At 42.2% G+C, this 15,850-nt stretch overlaps 1 protein-coding gene across 1 annotated transcript in view; it reads left to right on the top strand.

Moving 5' to 3' along the window:
- FMN2 (formin 2) overlaps positions 1-15,850 on the top strand; it is a 621,781-nt gene that overhangs the window by 533,354 nt on the left and 72,577 nt on the right. The gene's annotated exons all lie outside the window — the stretch shown is intronic.

The following is a 15,850-nucleotide window of genomic DNA, read 5'->3' as shown; positions in this document are numbered from 1 at the left end:
TATATAATTTAAGGTATATCATTGGATTATAATCTGCATAGCAAAAACAGAGCTAACTTTGTGGCTGACTACCAGAGACTATTAAGAGAAATCTCAGCTAACTGTAGATAATCAGCAACACAGCATCTTGTCATTAAAATAGTAACACTGAAGCTATTGCCTGATAATTTGGTTGGCATATTCCGACTAACTATTGCACTGGGAATGGAAAGTGATCAAGAAATTTAAATTCATATTTTAAATGGTCATGTTTGTATTTTCAGAAACATGACGCAAACAAGAATTCAAAATACAACATGATGGTTGAAGGGAAAGCATGAGGACAGCATATACTATTCACAAATGTTTTAAGCACATATGCAGAGTGATGAGGCAGGCCATCTTTATCAAGAGGTGCACTATCAACGATTTTAAACTATGGAAGATCTGGTAGAAAAACCACAGAAAGGGTGTCCCACACCTGGTGATCCAGGAAGGGTTAGATGTGATACTACTGAAGTTTAATTGGATTAACACTTGCTATAAACCTCGCTGTGAGAAATGTAGTTGTCTTAATTTAATTTCATCCATTCAACCATGCAGACCTAGGCACTATGTCCAGAGTTTTTGGGATTTCTGGACGGACTGGTATTGGTTAACCATTGCACCATTTGGGGATACAAAGAACATTTTGATAAAACAACAAACTGTCATATTCTTCATGTGAAGTCTGGTCCTTTAGGAAATGTTCTGGTGTCTGTAGTGTACAGGAATACCAAACTCAACTTCTTTAACTGACAGCTCTTGCCAATACTTTTTCCATTGTATGATCAGATGAGTACTTTGAATCATTTTGTCAATATCATGATGCATTTGGAACAAAACATCAACCACGGTTTTTTGATGGCATGATCTGAAACAAATATTGAAAGAAAACCCTACAAAAACATCTAACATTTCTACTTCTGGTCGGTATATTGTTCTGATTTAAAGACTATCACAGTTTGATGAACTTTTGATAAAAATAAAGATTGGTGTGTCCCTTCCAGGTAATGATGCCAGGCAGTAAATACATCACAAATAAGCAGCTCTTTTAAATACATTTTGCTAGAGGCCTCAGATTTCTCAACACACAAGAGTGATTTATATGGCAACTCTTGCTAGTTCATTTTCAAAATATTTTCTTCTGCAGCATGTGCTGTAGGTAGCTGCCTCTTTATATGGTATATCAAATGCGATACATTGTGCAAAGAGTGCAGGGGTTCCCATAGTAGTGGACACTTTTTAGGGGTAGTGTGATCGATCTGCAAATACACATGCAGTCAATAAATGAAACACACCACTCAATAAGGAGATCCACATCAATTTACAAAAATAACAAGTATCTTCAATTCAATTCAAATAAGCTTTATTTAGGTAACTAGTACGATAAAAGCTCAAAACATACATGAATAAAAACCATCACATTACATATGCATTAAAAAATAAGTTAAGACAAAGATAAAAACCAATTCATGCAATAATAAATACTCAGGGGCCCAGAATTTAAATATAAAATTGCGCACAGATTTCTCTGACACCATACACATAAAAGACTGAAAGTTATAAATCTGTGCAAAATGCAATTGTTTGTTCAGCGATCAACAACAAATACAGTACTGAGAGGAGAAGCACTTCTCTAGATAATTTACGGAGTCGGTTGCAAAGATTCGCAAATTTGGACCACAGATCCAACACAGTCACTGCACAGCTTTTTTGGCCCAACAGCACAGTGGTATTAGAAATACACTCACTAATTAAAAATTCATTCCATGAAATGTGCTGAACCATGTCCATCATTGGGAAGGCAACCTGCAATTATGTAAAACTATACATACAGGGCAACTTCACATGAAGAAGATAAAATCTTTGCTCTATTGATCCACATAGCTCCAAGAAATTTAGTGACAGCAGTAACTAAAACATGATCAGTATTTGATTTAAGAATTTGTTGAGCTATAGCAGACCTACAGACTCCCATCAGCCTGCAGGCTGGTGCAAGCCACTTCCTGCGAGGGATTACATAAGCGGGGCAGACAAAAAATACATAGGGCAAATTTTCAGTAGGTGCGTTACAAACTGGGCAGACCGTACTTCCAAACAAGTGTCTTTATATATGTTTTGGCACCAGAATCAATACGATCAGGTATGTATGGTTTTCAAGGGAAATATTTACAGTTTAGAAAAGTCGACACAGTGCAATTCTTGGAAGCTGCAATGTTATTCTATGGAGGAAAAACAAATACAGAAAACAGGTATAGTACAGCAATTTATGGGACCAGTCTCCTGGACTGCAGGTGACTATTGGGCAAGGGACCGGGCCATACCAGCAGGTGACACCATGCGGCACTGGGGCGCCTGGGTGCAGAGGTGTAGTACAGAGTCAGGTGCCCAATATTAGTCAACGGGGATTGGTCCAGTTGAAAAGAGGCTGCACGTTAGGACTGGGTGTCCCATCAGGGTGAGCCACCGAGTGGGCTCAGGTCTTGCAATGCTCGGGGATGTAGGGACACCAATGGTCCTCTCCTCCTCAGTCTGGGGCATCGGGTGCAGAGGGTTCTTGAACCGTCGGATGTCCATCACTGGTGGCAGTTGCAGTGGAAGAGAAACCACAGAAACAAGCTGCAGGTGTGAACTTGGGGAACCAGTCCGGGTGAATCAACAAGTGGGCTCAAGTCTCACGAACCTGGGTGATGCACATACACCGGTGGTGTTCTTCTCCTTGGTCTGGGGTTTCCGGGTGCAGAGGTGCAGTGGACTGTGGGGTTGTCGTCACTCTAGGTGGTTGTGGTTGAGGGGGGCCTGCACCAAGAGGCTGCAGGCGTCGGTGTGGAGGATGCAGTGGGGCAACCCATGGTGGACTTTGTCTCTGAAGAGGCTGGGGACCACGCTGGCATTGTTGGCCCATTTCAACACTGGCTGGGAATCTCAGGTGCAGTGGTACTGTCTGGCATCAGGTTTTGGCGGTCCGGCATCCTCTTCTGTGGTTCTTGGATGCCTGCAAGGATGCAGGGAAGCAGCTCCATTATTCCACGGGAGTTCTTTTGCACTCGGGTGAAGGCTAGAAATCTTCCTGGACTTTTGAAAGTTTCAGCAGCTGGAGGACGAGGCGACTTAGGCACGATTGTCAGAGTTAGCAGGCAGGCTGGAACGGTTGGCGCCAAGTCCGTCTCTGGTCTTCAGTTCTTGCTTTTGCATCTTTTGCATAAAATCATCATACAATAGTGGGGTGCTTAATCCGGGGACATAGTACTATGGGATCTCACTGTAAAACAAAGAAAATAACTGACACATTGACAAGTCTGTTCATCTGACAGGTGTTGGAGGTAAATCAATGCCCTAGTGCAGCTCCTATGGCTCCTGTTTGTTTTTAAAAAGATACCAAATGCCTTCTTGTAAAAATGTTATGCAAACCCCAAAAAAACAGAAAGTGCAACATTGTTAGTTTGGAACTTCCATCACAAGGACAGCACTGACATTCTAGATCATGCTGATACCCTCAGGGGAAACTGAGCAAAAACATACTCATACCCACCCTGAACCGAAACAGTAGAGAGCATACCCATTGACCTTTAACAAGCCACAAATAACTAGTTTGCAATATATCAGGACCTAGGTCCATGCAACCTGCCACACATAGTGCAGTGCCTTCTAACTCCTCCCTTTCCAGTTGCCGCTGCACTAATAAAGATGCCCACACCAATTTACTACTCACCCCAATGCAAGCTACCCTGTCTGTAAAACCGTGAGGCAAGTCAATTGATGCAAAGGACCTTTTGGCATATCCCAGCCATGGTAACGAAGATCCCTTATCATACAATCCATTATGATTTCCCTAGTAAGTGCAGCCTCCTCTTTCTTCCACACGGAAAGCCACAATATGGGAGGTTTCATACTAATATGATCACTTAAATAAATAATCCCCAACTCCTTATGGCAGACATAGTGAGGACTCGAAACCAGGACATTTAATAATTTCCTCAGGAAGCAATTCTCCATACTTTGTAGGATCTCATATTAATTTATGTCCCACACTTCAGCCCTGTAAGCCTCTATACGGACACATTACGCACAATATACTTGAACCATTGGTTTAAGCGCCCTACCCCTCATAGAGTAAGGTAGACTGAGAAGGGCGCCTACCGACCTTGCCAGTTTCGCTCAACATATTGAAATATTTGGTGCCCACGAAACAGTTGCACTGAAAGATACACAGAGATAGGGAAAATTGCCAATACTTCTCAGGCGATACTCATTGACCAGTATAGTCACTGATTTTGTGTGCTTAAGGCTTAAGGCTACAAGTCATAATAAGAGATTTAGAATAATTTGTTGTCAAATCCAGACTAGCCATATAGTGCACAAAAGAGTGCATTAGCTTATGCAGGGCTGTTGGAGTAGGGGCCATAAGAACGGCATGAGCAGCTGGGTTCCAATAATTTATGGGATGTCAGACGCACTCAAATTAAGTTCATGGGCATGGTTATGTATATATAAGAAAAATAACAATGGGGCAAGTACACACTCTTGGAGTACTCCCAAATAGGTACTTATTTCCCTTGTGACCTCTCTGTTCACCCCAAACCGCACCCTGGTCTTAGTGTTAGCGTGTAAGGCTATTAGCACATGAAGTAAATTATGGCTCAAACCCATCTCCAAAAGCTATTTCCACAGCTTGGACCGGTTGACGCAATCAAAAGCCATTGAGAGGTCCATAAAAGCTAGGTAGATAACAGATTCTTTCACTGCCATATATTTATCAATAATTAAATTCAAATTTAGGCAATGTTCCACTGTACCAATACCAGCTCAAAATCCACACTGGTGCGCATTTAGGATCCTGTTCTCAAGCACCCATTTGAATAGCCCATTGCAGATAACTCTACCAAAGATTTTTGCAGGAATATAATGAGGAGTAGTAAAACTGTGCAACAAGAACATTTTCCAGAACTGGATTATTTAGGTTTAAATCTGCTGTACAGGCAATGTCCTGACAAGCAAAACACATATTATACAATCACACAGGCTTTTTTTTGCAAATTCAGGCAATGTTAGTTCTCTGGTGTACTACACCACCATTAATAATCACAGCAAGTTACCACCATTCCATGGGATAAAGGGAAAGCGTAGGGGCATGGAAGGGGGGGGAGAGAAGATACAACATGCGATGTTGCACTAAGGGAGCGAACATCTGTACCTTTTATAGATTCAGATGCTTTTTAGTTATTCTCCACATCAAACTGGGAAGTATGGGAAATCTGCTTTTTGACTCAATAACTGTGACGGGGACAATTGAGAATGCTTAATTTGCTGCTCCTGTTTCTCCTTGACTTCAGACAGGCAAAGGCTCAAAGATTCCTGACTTAGGACAGGCTAACCCCCTCTCCCCACCAGATTCACTTCAAAACCATTTCGTTATGCGGTGGCTCCATGGTTTGAACTATTGTCTCCTCTTTCTGTTGTTCAGTAATACAATCCAACTAGTGGTGTCTCAAACCCTTTGTAAAGAACGAGGTGTGGTTACATTCTCAGTGGGGATGTGCTGAGTCTCAACGAAGCCAGCAAAGTCTTGTTGTCCATGAGAGCATGGCTACAGCAATGATGTCCCATCATCAAGATTCCAGTCCATCTTTTTTGGGCTTAGATGTGGGTTAACACACTATCAGGATTCAGATCCCTGTATGACATCCTTTCAGTGCTAGCCCTTCCAGGTTCACTTGCATAGTGTAGTACCTATAGTAGGAAACACCAAACTACCAGCCACCCGTAAGTCTCAAGATGTTGCGTAAACTAAGACTCTGTTTTCACACCCATCGGTGACACGATTCAACTTAGCTCAATGCACCATGGATTGAATGTGAAAGACAGGTTATTGTAGCCCTGCGGAACCCCATCCAAAACATAGTTGAAGTGGCGTCAATGCTTTTGGGTTACTAACAGTCCCTAAACAGGAATCAAGGAACGCCATGGTCATTTGAAAGACCAATTTGTGTTCCCTACAGTATCACACATATAGAACTGTACAATTACATCTAAAATAACCAAACAGAATGGTATTAAAACAACATAAATACATGTTGTGAACAATGAGAATAAAATTGACCTTTCTACCATAGGTAAAATGTCATCTAATAACCTAACACCCTAAACTCTACCTCTCTGTGCTGCACTATCTGAGATGCACATTTCTGACATAACTTCAGGAATGTCTGACATAACCTATGTGCATCATGATGCTAGGCACATTCTTATAAACAAATAAGTTTAAAACACTTCAATTAGCTGACACTGTTTATATTATTGTTCTTGTCTGACCTTGAAATAGAGATAACAAAGCATAAAGCACAGACTGATCTCATCTCAGGTATTCCTATCAAATTCATTGTCTGAGTGACTTGACACTTTTACAGGTTCTTGGAAAGATAAGGACAGACCATCTGCATCAAAGCCAGACATGTCAATGAGTCTTCAACAACAGAGAAAATTGAGTCTCGTCCTGCTTAAGATGGAGTAAGGTCTTATGGGATTAACATCCAAGACGGGAGGTTTGCAGTACCAATGGTACAACCACAAGCAGGTATGGTGGGTCAGTGCGCTACAAATAGTCCCCTCCTCGATCAAGCTAGGGGCACTTCCTGCAAAACCATAATACAGGGAGACCACTGCCACAGGCCCTAATGCTGAGAAGGGCCCAGAACTCTTCTTTGAAAAATTGAAGTAGAGGTGCTATCTATGGTGCAATTGAAATTGTTCAAGTACACAGTGGGAACCAAGTTATTATTCCTGGTTCTTTTTTTGTGATGAAGGATAGGGGTCTGTTCTTCACCTAGATCTGGCACTTTGTCAACATGTTCTTCCAAACGTGACCAGTCAAGATGTTGGCACTAGTAGGGGTCATTCTGTGCTTGCCTTGGTGATCGGATCATATTACTGGACACTGGTGATACCACTTCCATGTTCCCAGCTATTTCTGTGTGCACTGTTTATGGTTTCACACTATTAAAACATTATGGTTTCTACGATTGATTCTTCTGGTGGGATCCTTTGTGATCCATCCTCAGATGCCACAACCATTATTTCCTCTATGGTTCCTCATCACATTGTTTGCTCTCACCTAAGTATTGTCGTGCTGAATGAATTGCATTAGGAGACCAAAATGTTGAGGATTTTGGTTCTAATCCATAACAAACCAGAACTATAATACATGCTTTAATAATGGTTCCTCACTGATTTTTAGGGTTTTCCTTTCCCCTTTCTACCCCTGAAAAGGATTGACTACTGCCTATGGCAGGAGTACATTTCATGAAGGATTAACAGGGTTGAAAGGTTGAGAGGTTAGCCTCATGATACTCACAAACTCTGACAAGGAACTCCGACCAATGCCCACACCCCTCCAGGTGGACACGGTAGAGAATGCTGCTGATGGCAGAATGCTGCCAGACACACAATGCGGTTGCGTAGAGCACTGTGAGCCTGTGTAAGGGGAACTAGGAATGCAGACAAGCACCATTGACTGATGCCTTGATCATTGTGCCGCAGCCAGGTAATAGAAAGTCAGTTCATGCATCCCCTGCCTGTGGCTTGTCCCACTCTTTGAGCAGCTCAAACCTTTAACTAGATGACAGCTAGCAGTTGAAGCTATTGGAGAATCCAGGGGTAGAGGTGAGAGTGCACTGGCTGGAGATATGACAGGATAGATGGGAATGTTTTCAGGAAGGAGTGTCCTAAGGTTGACGACTGTCAGCTGGTGACCTCGGTGCAGCCTCTGAACCGTTGCAGCCTCCGGCTTGGATAGTGCAAGATATCGCAGAGTTGTCCAATGTAACTTTTGTTCTCACCACCAGTGACGTTGGAATTTGCAATGTGGTGTGGGATCTTCGGTTAGTGCCCCCGAGCCAGTCGTCAGAGGTGAAATGTTACTAACCAGTGATCTTGAACCGGGGTAACATGGTGTGCTTTAGCCAGAAGGCGATAGGATCTTCATCATTATTTTATACCTCCCATTATAACAGGCAAATTTAACTTGAAATTTCTCCATCAACCTTTTAATGAAGTGCTATCCATGGATTCTCTAGATAATCTAAAATATTCAAGTACCTCACACAACTTCAGATGAGAAACAGAAACTGGACCCTATTAACTACAAGTATACCTAGAAGCTCCGGTTTAATTCTGGCTATCAATCTCAATGGAAGATTTGCGAATTATCATCCTGCAGAATCAACATTTAAGGGATCTAACTCTCAAACCATGATTGATTACTCCTTTATTCATTATACTAATTTTCATAGGTGTATAAACTTTGAAATCTTTCAAAGAGAGGGGAGTGATCACAATCCACAAACGATATCCCTTAATTTTAATTACACTCAATTCACTGTGACAAAATGTTAAATAAAGATTGTGTGATTCTAGCCCAAATAAAAAATCAATAAGATGCAATGGAAACCTTTAAGTCTTGAATTAAAGACCATTTTATATCATCAAGGTTAATGAACATTACTGTAAAAGAAGAGAATCAGAGAGACTGGCTCCTAAATTGGGAACATCTGATGAAGGAAATCCTCAATTTTTTTTGCCACCAAACTAAATAGTAGATTTAGGGGTAACAGTCTCTTATTATCACCCAGAGATTAGCTAATGAAAAAGGCAAAAAGAGGCCATTGCAAAAAACTTTGATGTCTTTTGAAATAACCCAGCTCTCTGGAACGAGGCAATTACATTAAAAATATGAAGTATCAATTAAACAATAGACTAAAGAAAATATGAAGCAATCATCAAAAAAAGCACTAGTCGTTAATAATAGGAACATATAAAGCAACAACACTAAAGCATGTTGGTTCTTGATAGGGAAGGGACCAGAAACTTACAGCATCCCAAATGATAATTTTATTGGTGAAGAGATATTGCCGGAACATATAAAGAAACTCTGCAAACAGCATCAAGGGCCCGAAAATAAGCACCCTGTTATTTAACCCATGCCTTAAAATAACCCGGGAGGCAGTAACTACTTTGATAAAAAAACAGTTGCCCTTCAAAAGAAGCAGACTCAAAAGGCATTCCAAAAGTTTTTGTTAAACTGGATACCGATATGGAGCTGTTTATAACTCTGTTATACATACATGCTTTGATGACTGGAATTGATTTTCCATCATGGAAAGGAAAGTGTTCATTATCCACCTCATAAATAAAAAAGGCCTAAACACTACCCTAGAAATTATAGACTAATCACAGTTCTGAATTTCAAAGGTGAACGTTTTGCAAAATAAAAAAAATAACAATTAAACCAAACCAGATTTTGAATGGGCTGCTTGAATATTGATACCATTGCTGCTTTGACTCTTTTAGGTAAAAAAACTATTACAAATAACACAGCTTGCTTGTTTCATAAATTACACCACTGCATTTGACAAAGTAAATCAAAATCGTATGTGGAGTAAATCGATAAACTAGGCAATAGATAATTCTCTTCTATGCTTTTTGATGGAACTACATAAAGACACTTGGTTATGAATAAGGTTAGCTAACAAGAATGCTCTATCATCCAGGATGTCAACATCAAATGGCTTAAAACAGGGATGTATCGTGGTGCCTCTTTTATTTTAATTATATATTGCAGGTTGACCGGATTGCTTAAACCATCCTCCAGGCTTGGGACCTAAACAAGGCATTCAAGGTATTACTCATTTGGCTTATGGGAATGGTCTAATAGTTTTTCACAAACTCCAAGAGGTCAACAAAATCAACTAACTCAGCTAAATGACTTTAATTTGGCATTTTTTTTATTTTTTTATATATTTGTTGGTATATTAACAACAAACATATGGAAAGTCAACATTCCATTTAAACAACCCCTCCGTGGTCTCCTTTTTCTCATATCAGACTCCATCTCCAAGTTACGATCAATGTTCCAGTAGGGCCTTTCCGGGCGGCAGGTTAAAGTCAAAGAAAACACGTTACAATGTACTAGGGACTGTGAACCTCAGCACTGTCTCAATCATCCGAAGTTGTGATTTGCTCCTGAGTATCAATGTTTGGGTCTTTAAGGCAATCCAACAGATGGTCACACTGCCGTGCTGTATCCACAGTCCCAGCCCCCTTCGCTGCTTCCTGGTGTAGAACCCTCCCCTCTGCCCCAGCCCATTTGATTAGCATGTCCCGCCAACTTTGTATCTGCAGGCTCCTAAGGTCCTTCCAGTGCATCGTGATCTCCCTCTTAGCCAGGATCAATGCCAGGTTAATGCATTTAGTCTTAATTCTCTGTGTATGGGAGCGAGGAAATCCCCCCAGTAAGGCCAATTTGGCAAATGGTTTAACAGCAAATTACACAATGGCCGCCTTAAAGATAGAAAGTAAACATATCAATCAATATGACTATTTGGGCATGTTAGGAGATAATGCATTGTTTTAGGGCAACTAACTTCTTGCTAGGAAAAGTAAATTGAGCATACTATGAAATCAGCTCAAACACTTGCCAGACTTTACAAAGGAAAAGCAGTTGATCCATCAACAGAGGCCCTAAACATTAAAAAAAACTCCACTTCTACTTTTTACCTCTTTGGTACTTTCCAACAATAATATAGTGGAACTTTACAACATTTTACATGCAAAATGTTAAACAGATTTTCAACTTATGAATATGTACTCCACAGTGTAAACCAGAGGTCTTCAATCTGGGGGTCGGGATCCCCAGGGGGGCCGTGGAGTCCTGGAAAGGGGGTCCCGCAGTCCCCCAGCCGATCCTCAAAATGCCTCAGCTGAACTTTGAGTCTCCTGTGCTGTGAAAGCCGCACAGACAGCTGAGGCCTTCCCAGGGGTCTGCTTCCTGAATGAAATGCAAATATGCTCTATGAGCTCATCTGCAAATGTAAAGGGTGCTTGGGAGCAGCTTTAAATGATGGAATCACTCAAAGCTTTGGGACGAAAAATATTTATTCTTTTTGAGGGTAGTGCAAAGAGTTAACAACTGGGCTGTGAAGTGCCTGCTTTTAATTGTAATTGTATTTCCACAGTGTTTACTTCACCTGGAGGTGTTGAAGGGACAGCTATTAAAAAAAAAAAAAAAAAAAGTATTGCATATGCTCTGGTATTACTTAAATCTACATTTTGTAACCACAGTTTTGTCTTAAACCTTTTTGTAGTGGCCTATGTTATACTGTGTGTAATGCAAGTATAAAATAATGCCTCACATATTCACAGTGCTTTCTGTCACAGTCTGTGACCTCATGGCACTAAAAATACACAAGTCACTATTCTCAACTGCACTAACCAAGATTTCATTCTGTCGCTCTCTGGTTACACGCAGACCTCTGCAGTGCATTAACTAATAGAGGTTTCATAATGCACTACAGTGCATTTACCAATAAGTAACAACTTAATTTTATTTATTTTTCATTTAAGCTGGCTGTTATTTTATATGTAGCTATCTGACAGTGAAAGACCTAAAAAAACGTAGAGAATATTTTGAGTTTATTTATGAGAGGCTTGCGCTGCTGGAGCATCACCTTTTTTGATGCTCCAGCGGCACAGGCCTCTCAATCATACCTATGAGGTGACGCAAAGCCTTCCTGAGTGGCTTTGAATGGCGTTGTAGATATGGAGAAAGGCAAAGCAGCGCAAACTGCTGCATTGCCTTATTTTGCGTCGAGGAGGCGTTCCATGGGAGTAGTGGTGGGTGTTCCCATGCAACACGCATGGATTTTGACGCTGCCCCAGATTTACAAAATCACGTAAACTGGAGCAGTGCCAAAATCTTACGCCTCCCCAGAGAGGCATAATGAGGAGAAATGTTTTCATTTCTCATTGTCTTTTCCTCTTTCCATGTGTGTTGCTATCTGCCGCACATATAGAAAGAGGTACAATGCCTCTCTGGATTGTTTTTGCGCCGGAAGGTGCCCCTTCCTGCACAAATACAATCCTGCCTATATTGGCGCTAGGCAACAATTCTGCTCCAGCGCGGGGGAAAGGACAGGAATGCACTGTATTTCATAAATACGGTGCATTCCTGCCCTTTTGTATTGGCGTGGGGCAGTGTAGTAAGAAGACTTGTGGCACTCTCCTATGCCAAATCCTCATAAATGAGTACCTTTGTTTTTAGCCACACCCTTGACCACACCCCCACACTCACTGACCTTTGGTTTGCTAAACACTGTTTAATATTATTTCCTCACAGTAAAAATTATTTGCTGTGGGAAATGGGGCCGTTTATTATTGTTGATGATGAGGTGTACCAGCTTCTAGAAATTTTTATCAGAAGGGGGTCCTTACACCAAAAAAATTTTAAGAGGGGGTCCCGGCATCAAAAAGTTTGAAGACCTCTGGTGTAAACTAAGATCATAATTGAGCATTAAATCACTATTTACTTCTCATATTGCTTCTATATCGAGTTCCGTTTGGACTGTGCAATGGCAAGCCGAACAACATTAAAACAACTAATTTCTGAAGAATTTAACATTAATTCATGTAGACCTCTGAAATTAAATTTGACTGTTAACAATAACAAACTCAAAGTATACAATCTTCCATCGTTAGACACAGCATGTGCAATGATATGTATAATAGATAAGGAGTTAGTAAAGAAAACTGGCGCAAAGCAATGAAGGGAAGAATCTCTAATATTTGTTGAAATATAAACACATGGAACTGGTTTATAACTCCTACTCCTTACCAAAACAAAAATATATAGGACCAAATCTACCAGGCTCAATAGAAAGGAAATATCTGATATTTAGATTATTTTACATACCCCTTTTTGGATTTGAGGGCGAATGGAATCCACAATCCAATGGCAAGACTGAATGTCTTTTATGTGGTTATAAACAAGAAGGACTTCAACATATTATCCACCTCTGTATAAAATCAGTAACACTAAGGAAAACATAGGTACAGACATCTTTTAAAGGTAAGAATATTAGAACAATCAAGGAGGAAATTGAATAATATTTTACTACACATTCACATGTTTTTATCAGTAAATGGATTACTTTTTAAATGGGATCTATGCTATTATGAAACATAATGGGTCTGATTGATTTTAACATTTCAAAGCACAGCAAAAAATATGGTATGTTCTTTCATTTCTTCCCTTTTACATGTTTAAAACTTAATATATGTATTGTAATCAATGTGATTAATGCAATAAAAACATTACTACTATTTTTCTATACTCATGAAAATCTCTGAAGTTTTTGGGTAGCCCCAGCCATCCCAGTAAATTCCTGCCATCAAATATCCAGTCATTATGCCTTAAGTGAGATTTACCAATGTGTAATAGTACTCCGTTGTGGGGTAATGTTGCACATGAGTAAAAATTATTTTATGAACACAGGGTCACCTTTTGTGAATGCCTCAGACTGGTAAAACAAGCCATTTGCAAGGGGATGTTTGACTTACACACAAATGGCTGTGAATTAGGTTTTATTTCCCGAGTCAATGATAAGCTGAGTCCGGTAACCAGTGTTGAGCCATGACACAGTTCAAGTTTTTCAGTTGTGGTCCCAAATGGTCTCTTGGTTTTACAAAGTAGATAGATGTAGTAGTGGATCAGTGCCCACTACGCCACTTTGTGGTTCACATATTATTAGGGGCCATATCACAAAAAAGAGTTTGTGCCCTGGATTTTTCATTGAAGGCTTCTGTCAGGATGATTAAGGCCCTAAAGCAGGAATATTCACAATATAACTGTGCTAGAAACTTAAACATTTTGTAGTATATCTCAGAATTGTCCTTTGCCTCTGCTGTGGGTAAAAGGTGTTAATTCTGTGTTCTCGCTTATGGTGATCTAGATGTGTGGAGAGTAAAAACCTGACTCTAATTTTATGATCAGGAAGCTGTCAGCTTCCAAAAGCTCACTGTGCTTTTCTTGTTGAATCCAGTTGCACTTATTAATTACACCTATGCAGGATATAAAACTAAACTTCTTAAGACTTTGCCTACCACAACAAACATAGCTGAAAAGACTAGTTTGCTTGCAACATGGCAGAAGGAAGGATGTGGTTGACAATGAATGTGTTTAGATGAGTGCAACCCTTCTTCCATACCATTGCCAACTGGCAATGGCCTCACTTGCCAGAACAACCATCTCTAGTTTTAAGAAACAAGTCCAATGGCCTCAGACCAAGCACAGGACATTTTTGTTCTGCTGATATGTTAACTTTTGAGAGTGTTGAACCTCAACACACTATGGGGGTCATTCTGACCCCGGCGGTCTTAGACCGCCGGGGCCAGGGTCGGCGGGAGCACCGCCGACAGGCCGGCGGTGCCCCGCAGGGCATTCTGACCGCGGCGGTAAAGCCGCGGTCAGACCGGCAACACTGGCGGTCTCCCGCCAGTGTACCGCCGCCCGTTTGAATCCTCCAAGGCGGCGCAGCTAGCTGCGCCGCCGAGGGGATTCCGACCCCCCCTACCGCCATCCAGTTCCCGGCGGTCCGCCCGCCGGGAACCGGATGGCGGTAGGGGGGGTCGCGGGGCCCCTGGGGGCCCCTGCAGTGCCCATGCCACTGGCATGGGCACTGCAGGGGCCCCCGTAAGAGGGCCCCTACGAGTATTTCACTGTCTGCTTGGCAGACAGTGAAATACGCGACGGGTGCAACAGCACCCGTCGCACCTTCCCACTCCGCCGGCTCAATTACGAGCCGGCTTCATCGTGGGAAGGACGGTTTCCCCTGGGCTGGCGGGCGGCCTTTTGGAGGCCGCCCGCCAGCCCAGGGGAAACCTCAAAATACCCACCGCGGTCTTCCGACCGCGGTACGGTATTTTGGCGGCTCCCGCTGGGCGCGCGGTGACCACGCCCGGCGGGAGTCAGAATGACCCCCTATGTCTGGCCTGCAGAGAACTTAAAGCTGTGGTACTAGACCCCAGCCAGTGTCCGATAAAAAGGGTGTCAGAGAGGTTCTGATGAAAGGAATCATAAGTCAGCTTTGTGAATAAATTCAAGGCCATTGGCTGTGATCAGTTGTTTTTCATTGTGAAGTATCAACTGCTAAATGGTCTAAGACATCAAGGCCCATATTTATACTTTTTGACGCTAAACTGCGCTAACGCAGTTTAGCGTCAAAAAGTTTTGCGCCGTCTAACGCCATTCTGAAGCGCCATGCGGGCGCCGTATTTATGGAATGGCGTTAGACGGCGCAATCAGACCGGCGCTGCCTGGTTTGCGTGGGAAAAAACCACGTAGACCAGACAGCGCCGGCGTAGGGGGAAAATGGCGCATGGGCGTCTTAAAATGGGGCAAGTCAGGTTACGACGAAAAAATCGTCTTAACCCGACTTGCGCCATTTTTTAACGACGCCCATCCCCCATCAACATGACTCCTATCATTGTAAAGATAGGAGTCATGCCCCCTTGCCCAATGGCCATGCCCAGGGGACTTCTGTTCCCTGGGCATGGTCATTGGGCATAGTGGCATGTAGGGGGGCACAAATAAGGCCCCCCTATGCCACCAAAAAAAAATATAAAAAATAAAAAATTATACTTACCTGAACTTACCTGAATGTCCCTGGGGTGGGTCCCTCCATCCTTGGGGGTCCTCCTGGGGTGGGCAAGGGTGGCAGGGGGGGTCCCTGGGGGCATGGGAGGGCACCTGTGGGCTCATTTTGAGCCCACAGGCCCCTTAACGCCTGCCCTGAGCAGGCGTTAAAAAGTGGCGCAACTGCGCCGTTTTTTGCCACGCCAACTCCCGGGCGTCTCTTTTGCCCGGGAGTATAAATACCACGTAAAGGCCTGGGAGTCATTTTTTAGACGGGAACGCCTCCCTTGCATATCATTAACGCAAGGAAGGGGTTCACGCTAAAAAATGACGCACATTCCGGGAACTTTGGCGCTATTCGCCTCT

This window comes from Pleurodeles waltl, chromosome 5, assembly GCF_031143425.1.
Source record: "Pleurodeles waltl isolate 20211129_DDA chromosome 5, aPleWal1.hap1.20221129, whole genome shotgun sequence".
NCBI classification, from domain to species: Eukaryota; Metazoa; Chordata; class Amphibia; order Caudata; family Salamandridae; genus Pleurodeles; species Pleurodeles waltl.
This window is presented reverse-complemented; position numbering and strand designations above follow the sequence as displayed.